Consider the following 11,305-nt stretch of genomic DNA (forward strand, 5'->3'; position numbering starts at 1 on the left):
CCGTCCGTGCGTCCGCCGGTGTCACGCAGGTCACGTGACCACGAGAGGATGAGAGCCGCGCCCTACGAGGGCAGGTCACGTGACCAGCAGAGGAGGAAAGGCCTGCTGGGGAAGGAGGCGACCAATGAGAAGCCACGTGGTGGCGGCAGGAGGCGACCGATGAGAGGCCGCGCTGCGCGAGGAGGAGAGGCGATGGGTATAACGGAAAGTTTTTCTGTGCGGCGCGCCCTTTCGTATAACGCGCAACGCCCAGAGCTGCTTCCGACGCCGTCCTAGTCTCCCCGCGTTCGCGCCGAACGCGCGCGGTGTCTGCGACTGTAACCAATGCCTCTGGCGGTGGCTCGGCAGGTTTCGACTGCAGAACTGGACACTAGTCAAGTAGCGTCGGAAGTCGCTGCCTCTTCTCGTCTCGCAACGTTTCAATATAAGTTCGTGTAGTAGATCTGCGTTTACTTGTGTTTACGCAATTTCATCACGTGAAACACGTGCACATTTAACACTGGGTGTAACTAACACAGCTCCACGGTTCGACCATCTTCACAAACTGGAAGGGAGGTATAATATTTTTATTTATATCTTTTGGGACATTGGGATAAGATTTAGTGTTTGTAGGAACGCCTCATAGTCCGCCCCCCCCCCCCCCCTCAATGAAATCGTTAAAGTTTGTTTTAAGTACCTTGAAGACATTGGCTGAATAGATACAATTTAGCCCATTAACAACATCATCGCATTTCGCTCACCTGTACATAATTACATATTTATGTCATTTAAACATTATGGCACATCATGTTTATGGTACGTAAGCACGAACCAGCCCAACAACATGTCCTTCTGCCGTAACCCACTACCTACTGTGATAAGATTTCGGCAAGTCATTTTTTTTCTCACCCTCCTCCTCTTAAGGCCTTTCTGTGCTTTTTACTGTACAGAGGAGCTTGTAGGCGCCTGCTATACATGATAGAATAAAAAAGTTAGAAGAGAGCATTACGTCATGCAGCCAGCCTTGGCAAGCAAACGCTCCCATTGAAAAGTGCCGTTCCAAGACGTGATCTCTTTTTTCGAGATCACGGAGCACGAATCTACATTTCCCAAGACGTTTGGTGCCCGGTGGTTTCTTTGTTTTGCAGCGCTGGATGCAGAGCGGGAGCCCTAAAATTTACCACGAGTTAGACGTGACTATCACGTGTTTGGTAGTTCATGGTCTAATGCATAAATCATCAGGCTGCTCCGCTGAGGGAACTGTGTTCGAAATCAAGCGTTGAACCAACTTTGGTTCGCTGAGCAAGTGCCGCTCTTTAATGAACCTCCGTCACGCCAACTTGGGTTACTGGGTGAGCGCCACATTTCAAGGAACTCTTTTGACGCCAACGTGGGTCACTCATTATACGCCGCTTCTCAATGAACCTCTTTGCCGCCAACTATGCCCACTTGGTATGTGCCACTCTTCAATGCAAAAAAAAGACATTTCCAATAACATTAGGCCAGCTCTGCACAGAATTGCATCCGCTTGAGATATATGCAGACACGCACCATGCGCGGACTTCGTGGCGACACTGTAGTTGGCGAACCATGTCCAGAAGAAGGCGCGTGAGAGGAGCCAAGTTGCATAGACGCCTCATACAGAGCGCATCTCGGCGGTGGCCATACATTGCGTCGCCACATTGCTTTAGTTCTAACCACGTTAACCTCCACTTTATTGACGATGGGCTCTATCACAGTTTTTTTTCTTTTTTTTATAGCGAAGCTGTATATGGCTAGTTTCCAGCGGTTCAATGTCCTTAGACCAAAAAACCCGAAGGCAGCGCAATACCAGGGCGACCCGCGGTGGAGGTGAAGCAGGCTTCAAGCGCTCCGCCAACTTGCAAAAATAAGTCTAATATCTTGGGTCCAAAGATATTAGTTATTGAGCTGATAAAAAAAATGCTACAGTTTGACGCGGTGTCGGCCATGTCTACGTTCGCACCCTATAAGTGTACGCCGTCTAGCGTATTCAGACTAGTGCCTACCAATCTCGTGTCTTCTGTCTCCTGATGTCATGCTCTACGCAGGCTCCTTTCTTCAGCTCTGCACTGACTGTGAAATGGGTAGGCCGCGTGTTTTACGGTCTGAAGAACAGTGTGCCTACCAAGAACGACGTCGTGAACAGAAAAGGGAATGTATGCGGTGGCGGCGGAAGGAAACCACCGGCGATGAGTGGGCCGCGCGGACGCCAAGCATAAGCGTGCGGCCCGCCATGACGGCGAGGCGAAAAGAAATGCGAACCGTCCATGCGGCCCCGATCCCGCTGACTTGGAACGTTTCACCAGAGCAACGGTCAATCACCACATACACAGTTTCGCCGGTCATCCACTTCGACAGAGTGGAATGGAACTGAATATTTCTTTTTACAGCGAGTGCATAAGTGCGACTAGACGTGCTCGGAAACGTTCTATGCACACTTTGTTGCAGTTCAAAATTACCTGAAACATTCATGAAGTTTATACCTTTCTGGTATAGAGGCGAGCTGTTGGTTAAATGCAGATAATTTTGGCAGTATGTGGCTAAATTAGGGGTGAAATGACACTGAAGAGACTCGTTTTCTGACTGTTTTTAGATGATGTAAGCGTGCATTCCATGAAACGCTCGCAATGGTTCCTTGCTGCTCTGGCATAACCAATAGTGGTAAGAACTGGGGAGGGGAAGGGGGGGGGGACACTATATGGGTGACGGGTAGCAACGGTTAGAATTGGGAATTGTGTAGGCTAATTACTCCCCTTGTAAAAACCTGTTCAGGGGCTCCATAGTTTACGAGTGTATATATGACATATGTAGAAGTTTCACCCAATTTCCTAAAAGAACTGAATGGGCCACAAAGTTTACATTTTGTAAATTGCCAGTTGAATATCCTGTTACGCCGCCAATCCACTGGTCCTGCAGAAAATAATGTTGTGCCTGGACAATATTGTTACTTATATTTTCAGCGCTTTGTGAGAAGATTGGTTGATGCCCTGTTCTCCAGCTATCTCTAAAGTGGGGCCGAGTAGAAATAGTAAATATGACGCCAATCACAAAACATGTCACAGTTTCGCCCTAAGGGCGAAGCAATGAATGCGATAGCAACACAGCAATGTCATACGAAGTAAGGTGAGCGGCTTTGGTAGCAATATGAATTGTAGTAAACATGAGCTGATCAAGTAAGCAGGTGTGCTGCGGCGTAAGTAGACCGACATGAAGAGAGACTCGATGACCACGAGAAGGCGCATGTGAAACGGTGGTGTTGATGAGAAGCGCTGCCCGTGGGCAGCGCGTGCGAAGGGACACACCTGTAGCGCTGCACTGCTGATCCGGGCAGCATTGCATGTGTAGCGTGCGTTGGAAAATGTGGCCCGACTATTACTAACTGTGGTGTGAGCGCGCACAAACAAACATGAATAGGTCAAACTGAATGACTGCAGACAACGACTGTCAAAACGCTGGCAGCAAGCGCATATACGCCGCAACGGGGAAGGTACGTGCGGTCTATCGCTTCAACGGAAACTGAGCGGCGAATGTAACGGTCAGAGCCGTGTGGAGATAAGAGACGGTGCGAGAGAGCGACGAGCGCGGTTGTTGGCAGAGTAGAAATGCGCCCCCCCCCCCCTACGCTCCCTCCGGCGCTCGCTTCTCGCTTCCTTGCTTGCGCGTGGAAGATTGAGTGCGTTCGCTCTCCGTGACAGCGTGCGTCCCCGCACGCTTCCGCTCGGGCATACGGCGCGCGGCGAAGATTTTATCTATACGGAACCTCACGGCGACGGCGACGACGACGGCGACGGCGACGCCGACGGCAGAAATCCGGTGGAAGTGTCCATATAATTGCTATCGCAATAATAATCATAACGCCAAATAGAAAATAGGGCGAAGAAAGTGTCGGGTCTCATCGCTTCTCTATCGCTGGGGAGCATCACCTAAAGAAACGATCGAAGACTACTTGGACTAGAGGCATCACTGATTGCAGTTTACTTCTTTCACGCAGACTGCTAGCACACACCTGCGACTATTTACCCCAAACGACACCGCACCAAACAGTGCAATAATTACTATACCTAAAAATCAACCAGCATCATGTCCCTACTAGGCATTACAGGCGAAAGTACAACTTTCTTGAAATGTTCCTCTCGAATGCGGCAAAGCAGAAATTTCAGCATCAGGCATGTACTTGCGGATCGATAAAAAATGTGCAGTAAGTGCCTATGTTTGGCATATGCTTCAACGCGGCCCCCTGCACTTTATTTTCAGCCGCCCGCATTCTCCTCCAGGTAGCTGCCACATTTCGCGAGAGTCCCAGAAAGCACGACACGCACTCCAGTTTCTGTGAATGAAACAATCTTGCTGCAAAAATAGACTAAAATAACATCTTGCTGGCCCTGCGTCGACCTCAACCAAACAGCCAACCACATGAAATGCTTGGTAGTTACCGGCGAACCGGCAGAGCGAAGTACAGTCACTCATGGAAATCCGGATCGGACAACTAAGGGCGTTGCCGAGCTATGAAATATAGTTCTGTCGCCAGTCATTTATGCGAAATGTATGCAAAGAACTGAGAGCAGAAATACTCTGGAACAACAGAAGGAACAAAAAAAGGGCATTCTTAGAGTCACGTCAGCGTGGGTGCTACAACAGCGTCACTTTGAAAAATGGCTCTGTTTTTTCTCCAGCGGCAACGTAATTTTCAGGAGTGCGTGCCTCCACCCTTCAGCATTCCATGCAGGGCTCGCACAGCAGCGACGGCTTCCTCGCTTATAGTCACAGTCAGCAGGCGGCACTGCACAGCGATTGCTGTTGCCAGGGGTTGCGCTGGTTTGGTGGGGTTGGCTTCAGTTTGTACTTTGCAGAGAAAAGTTTGGCTTACAAATGTCGCCGATGATGGGAGACTGTGCGTGATCGTCGATAGGATGGTTGCAATAGAAGAGATTCCCATCTTGTTGACGCGTGAAAACAAGTGTTATGAGAAATGTTTTTATTTTACTTTGAGATTAAGTTTTTTAACCACATGGTCCAAGAGGGAACGCACATTTTTATTTCGCTGCTCTGTCTTGTAACCGTGCATTTTTTTAAACGATGAGCACTGCGGCGTTAGGCTAGAGCCTGACATAGACGTGCAATAGAGAGCTTGAGGATACGCAGACCATTCATATTTACTGAACAACAACTCAACGCAGTGATCTTTTGTTGTGAAATGCTATTCGCGTATATAATTGAATATTCTAGAGTACTTGCAATTAATGCGTCCACATTCATTCATTCAATTTTTATTATTGATAAATCACAAGACATGCTTACAAACCATCTCGAAAGATAGCCTGCATTGGCTAGTGGTCGGTCCAGTGAAGAATACGTTGAACCGATTAGCAGTGCAAATATATACGGATACAAATAATAAAATGTGATGAAAAAAAGATAAGTAAATATAACAAGGCATGTCAATAATCACTTCATAACGACATATAACAGGTAAAATAGACAAAAGTACACTGACGACAGCAAATGAAACGGACTGTTTACAAATCTTGATATTGTGAATAAAATATTTTTGCGCTTTATTTAAAATTTCGTGCAACTTTATTTTGCTAGGGGTAGTTGATTCCTAATTTTTGTCCAGTGAAATTCAGTTAATCGTTCACCATATAAACTACAGCGTCTAGGCAAATTAAAATTGCCGTTAACTGCGTCTCTAGTGTTACGCGATGGTTGGGTAAAAAGAGTGGAGGAGAGGACAAAGCTGCTGACAATTACTTGGTTGACAAAAAGGCCAACCTTATAATTACGAAGCGCCGAAACTGATACTATACGTTGTTCCTGAAATATAATGTTATTATAATTCACACAGCTACCTTCCATTATGCTTAGCGCTCTCTATTGTAGTCGTAGTGGAGGTTTTAGGTTTGATATATATGTTACACCCCATGATTCTATACAGTAGCCCATATGAGAATGACAAAAATCGAAGTACAGTGTCCGAAGCACAGAAAGGGGAAAGCATTCGCGTGCTTTAATTTGGGTATAACAACCATAGGCCACCTTTCTGCAAACGTTGTGCATATGTTCTTCCCACTGAAGGTGCTGGTCGAAAAACACGCTTAAATATTTAAAGGAAACAACTTGCTCGATTGGATTGGTGTGCAGATAGAGCTTCATTCATGTAGTGTCAATGTTCTTTCTTTTATATCGAAAAACAATGTACTTCATTTTTTTCAGAATTTAATGTTAATTTGTTTTTTAAGAAACCAGATTCTTACCTTTCTCCACTCAGACATTATGTTGGCTTACAGGGCTAACAGATTATCTCCTGTGAATATTATGGCCGTATCGTCCCCGTACATTAATGTTTTAGAATACACAAGAGTTTTGGGGAGATAATTTATGTACAGTGAAAAGAGTACAGGGCCTGATAAGGATCCCTGAGGCAACCGCACGCTATGGTAATGTGTGCAGATTCATTACTATTATTCACCTCTTTTTGTTTGCGCGAGGACAAGTAGCTCGAGAACAACTGAAGTGAACTGTCGGGGAAGCCGTAGCATTCGAGCGTATGTAACAATATATAGTGAGAAACTGTGTCGAATGACTTTTTAATATCTAAGAAAACTTCTGTTGCTATTTTACCGTTGTGAAGTGCGGTGTTTATAGCCTGCGAGAGGGGGTCAGAATAGCTGTTGCTTTACACCAAGCTGGAACGAATCTGTGCTCCTGTGGGCCGATGACGTCATTGACGCTCAGGAAGCTATTTAATCGTAGGGCAATAGTCTTCTCGAAAAGTGTGTTCAGAGAGCTGAGAACCGAGATTGGTCTGTCGTTTTCAGGATAATTTCAGTCCCCTGATTTGTATATGGGAACTAGTTTGGCGGTTTTTAACGTAGTTGGATATGTACGAGCGGCAAATGCATAGTTTAATATATGACATATCGGAACGCAGAGAAGGTTATTATTATCTCTATTAACTTTAGCTGGTATTCCATCATCACCAGTCGCTTTCTTTACTGATATATTAGCCGCGATAGATTTCATTTCATCTGCTGTCATTTCTTCAAGGTCATTACTAATCAACCTGGGAACAAAGGGAGTGGATAGCGAGGAGGGAAACAGACTAGTAACATTAACACCGATGCTGGCCAAGTATGCATTGAAATCATCAGCAACTTTTAAAGAGTGGTTATCAGGAGCAACGATTTTATTAAACAACAAATAAACAACAACAATGAATTCTTATTGATTTTACAATGCCTCAATGATATGTCAACAATACACCAAATGGTGTGGTGGCTTGGAGCAGAGCTAGAACACCGGACTTATAATCCGTAGGTCGTAGGGTTCAAATCCTGCTGTAGTCCACAACATAGCCAGTGGGGCTATGCTAGTCCAGGTCCAACCAAATTAGGAAGGCCCACTAAGCTTCAACGAAAGGCACTCCCTCACCGGAAAAGGAATTAGCCTCCCTGGTGCAGTATTCGGTCACTACCTGCCTCATGACTCCTGCAATTAACCCATGGCCCTCAGTCCCCAGCGGCTTCTCAGCACCTGACCAAGGTTGCGGTCAGACCTACGACGCGGCAGAGGGTGCTAAGAATTTCTGTATCCGAACAGGCCGGCAATGGAAACTGAACCTGGCAACGTTGAACACGAGCACCCTCTCGTGTGAGGCTAGCTTAGCAGGGCTGTTTCATGAATTGTCTTGCATTGCCTGGGATATTATTGGCCATTAGTGAGCTTACTGCTGGAGCTTTACCTCAAGTTCAACCATGCGCCTGCGTCAAACATTTCTTTGCGATCTCTTTTGATATTTCGAAATGCGTGCGCAAGGGGTGTTTTCATCGTCGGTGATGTCAGCTAGCCTTTTAATGCGTTACCATTCTTTGTGTACTTCAAGGAAGTTATGGGGGCTATGTATCTGTCTATGTATCTGTCTCTCTATATCTATCTATCTATCTATTTAACCTTTTTCCCGCATACTTGGGTACTGGATAGTTCGTGATGGGTGGCACGTCAGGCTGCTATGCTGAACTAACCGGGTTCGAAACCAACCATCCGACCAACCTGCGTCAGTAAGTATGTGGCAACGTGTACAAGCGTACACGTTGCCACACGCTCTTCAATGAACCTCTTGCACACCGACAGGGGTCACTGTAGACATGGGACTGGGTAGGCGCCGCTGTTCAGTAGAACTCTTAGACGCCTCAATGGAGCAGTGGGAGGCACATCTCACCCGTTCCGACTTGGCAGGACAAAAGTACTTAATTAGCCAGGTCAGGCAGGCGGGAGAGACCAGTGGGGCCCTGGGCTGAGGGGCTCCGACCACCGCTATACTTCAAATAATTTCCAGCCAAATAAAGTTTATATATATATATATATATATATATATATATATATATATATAAACGCCGACTCGGAGCACTGGGTATGCGCCACTCGGTCTGTGCAGGTCTCCCCTGAATCTCTTTGACGCCAACTTGGGACATGCATTTCGAATGCCACCGTAGGCTTCGCGGCGGCAGTGCTAGATGGCGCCCAGTGTTTTTAGGGAAGCGCGAAAGAGGAGACCCACTGCAGTAGGCACGTCCTGCTTAACTCATTTCACCGGCGACATTCTTTGAGAACGCATTACCGTAGACAGTCATCTTGCTATGGGTACTGCCGCATTTTTTGGTTGCGTTAGCGTTAGGAGTACCAGAGGGGGAATATATATATATATATATATATATATATATATATATATATATAATCACGATGCTATAACGCCAACAAGAAACGAAGTCAAAGAAAACATAGGTGTAATTAGCTTTCCTTGAAATTTAAATAATGAAGGGACAGTAAATGATTGTGGATGAAACGATAACTTGCCGGTGGGGAACAAAGGCACAACCTTCGCATTACGCGTACGATGCACTAACAAATTGTGCTACAGCCGACGGCCATCAATCCGTCCACTCACTAGGCCATTTAGGTGTATCAGATATAGCATGAGGGAGTTAGCTACTCAGAGCCATGGCGGGTAGTGTTGCCAGGTCCGACGAGGCGGCGTAGCCAAAAGCTAGAGAAGTTGTAGCTCAAATGTAGTCAAACACAAAAAAGTGCAAAAAATTCTGTAGCCTAATATAGCATTTTTATTGGCAGTTTTGTTTGTGTATTGATTTTCCCATTCGACTACGGCAATCCTTTTTTGCACAACCAGTCGTGACAAAACGTCCGTGCCGCCGTGACGGTCGGCCCTTGACATCAAAAAAAGCGACATCATGCTTGCACAGAACACTTTTTGGTTGGGCCCGGAAGCTCTCAAGTTCCAGAGAATCGGTGTAGAAGGCGAAATCAGTGCTTTTATTTTATGACAGATAGTACTAAGTTATTATTTTTAATTATTTACAGTAATATTAACTACAAACCCTGCTTTTTAGCTGTCGTGAATGCAAAATAATGTTTGGCATCATCGATCTCTCACGTCATCTTTGCCTGCGGCGTAGAAGTTCAGCTGTCCAGCGATCTGCGACGTGTTCACGGCTTCTTTTTTTCTATGAGCTAAAACAAGTCTTTCGTGCTATTATATCTCGTGTTATTTGTTTCATCATCCTATCTTATCTTCCCGTTTTTTGTCTTTTTTTTTAGTTAACTTGGCCCGGGTTAGCTGGTACACGCTCTATATTTGCACCAACCTGGCCGCCACCTTAGGCGTCTACCACGGCAAGAGCATGCGTTAAAATAAAGTGTAAGACAACAAATGCCACTCGCTGTCTGAATCGGTGTAAGTGAAGCTTTAAACGATTACTGCACAAAACGGCACACCAATGTAAGAAGCGCGCAGTCGTTTTCGGCGACGATTACGTCCCGAACGTAACTCGCTCTAAATGGTAAAAGCCGCGACGGCGCCACAAAGAGCAACGGTAAACAACAAATTATTGCGATAGCAGTTATATGGACACTTCAACCGGATTTCTGCCGTCGGCGTCGCCGTCGTCGTCACCATCGCCGTCGCCGTGAGGTTCCGTATAGATTCCAAGGGCGATAAAATCGTCGCCGTGCGCCGTATGCGCGAGCGAAAGCGCACGGGGGACGCGCGCTATCACGGAGGGCGAACTCCAACGCGCGCTATCACGAAGAGCGAACGCACGGCGGAAAGCAAACGCGACCGTCCCGCGAAAGGCCGTTGGGGTATGGGAAGAAGGGAGGCGGGGCGGCGCTGTGCTCCGGCGCCAAAGGCGTATCTTGCCACTCAATCTCCCACGCGAAAGCAAGAAACGGGAAGAGGGGGGAGATGGAGAGGCAGCTTTTCCTCTGCCAACAACTTCTTCTCTGCCCGGCGGTCGCCCGCACCGTCTCTTATCTCCACACGGCTCTGACCTTTGTATGCGCTGTGCATTCGCCGCTCAGTTTCCGTTGAAGAGATAGACCGCGCGAAGTTGCGCTTGCTGCCAGCGTTTTGACAGTCGTTGGCAGCGGTCATTCAGTGTGATCTATTCATGTTTGATTGTGCGCGCTGACACCACAATTGTTAATTCACTTCGTAAGCCAATGTGTCCAAGTTTATGTAGCCGATAAAACTACTATCCCTACTCCGAATAGCGCTCTACTAATTTGCTATCGCAATCGATGCTTCGCCTTTCGGCTGAAACTGCGACATTTTTTATAACAGTGGTTACGCTGTGAAAACCGGTTACTGTCAAAAAGCAAGCCATGCTGATGTGCGAATGAAGTTTTAGAATACGGCCCCCAAAGTTTCAGGCCCCAAGGAGCTTTGCGGTTGTTAGCGTTGGAGCATAAATATTAAAATAAAATATACCATTTTATGATAAGAAGAGTAATTTAGATTTTCGCGTTTAATAACAATTGAGAACTTATTCTATTAGCAGCAAGAAACTTGTTGCGCTTCGTTTTCAGTAACCAATTTACGTATCTTCACCCAGCCAACTCAATCCGTGTTAGGCCTAAGAGCCATGAAATCGACAGTTGAATTCAGAATCACTCGCGTCTAATGAATCAATATTCATTACACATGTTGGTTGAGAGGAAGCGATAACCGCAATCACTTCTCCTAGCTTAAGAACTTCACGCGTTACCACGAATCGAGCCCAGTTTGGTGCTAGATTAGAGCCATCGCTTTGATGCGCACCGCCATGTTTGTTGACGAAAGCTTTTGGGGAAGCTTTTGGGGCTCCCGCTAAATCGATGAAATAGCGTGCCCGAAGACAGATTCGTCCTGCGCATGCGCAGTGGCTTCGACGCTATTTTGCATTGGCGTTCCAGTTAAGTTCTTAAGGAAACGTCGCTTTATGCATTGAAGCACAAAATTAACTGGAACGCC

General features: G+C 46.4%; 1 pseudogene; it reads right to left on the bottom strand.

Annotated features, from left to right (window-relative positions):
- Window positions 1-1,773: 1,773 nt before the first annotated feature.
- LOC119443236 (U2 spliceosomal RNA) lies at window positions 1,774-1,942 on the bottom strand (annotated as a pseudogene).
- Window positions 1,943-11,305: the final 9,363 nt, after the last annotated feature.

This window comes from Dermacentor silvarum, chromosome 2 (genome assembly GCF_013339745.2).
Source record: "Dermacentor silvarum isolate Dsil-2018 chromosome 2, BIME_Dsil_1.4, whole genome shotgun sequence".
NCBI lineage: Eukaryota > Metazoa > Arthropoda > Arachnida > Ixodida > Ixodidae > Dermacentor > Dermacentor silvarum.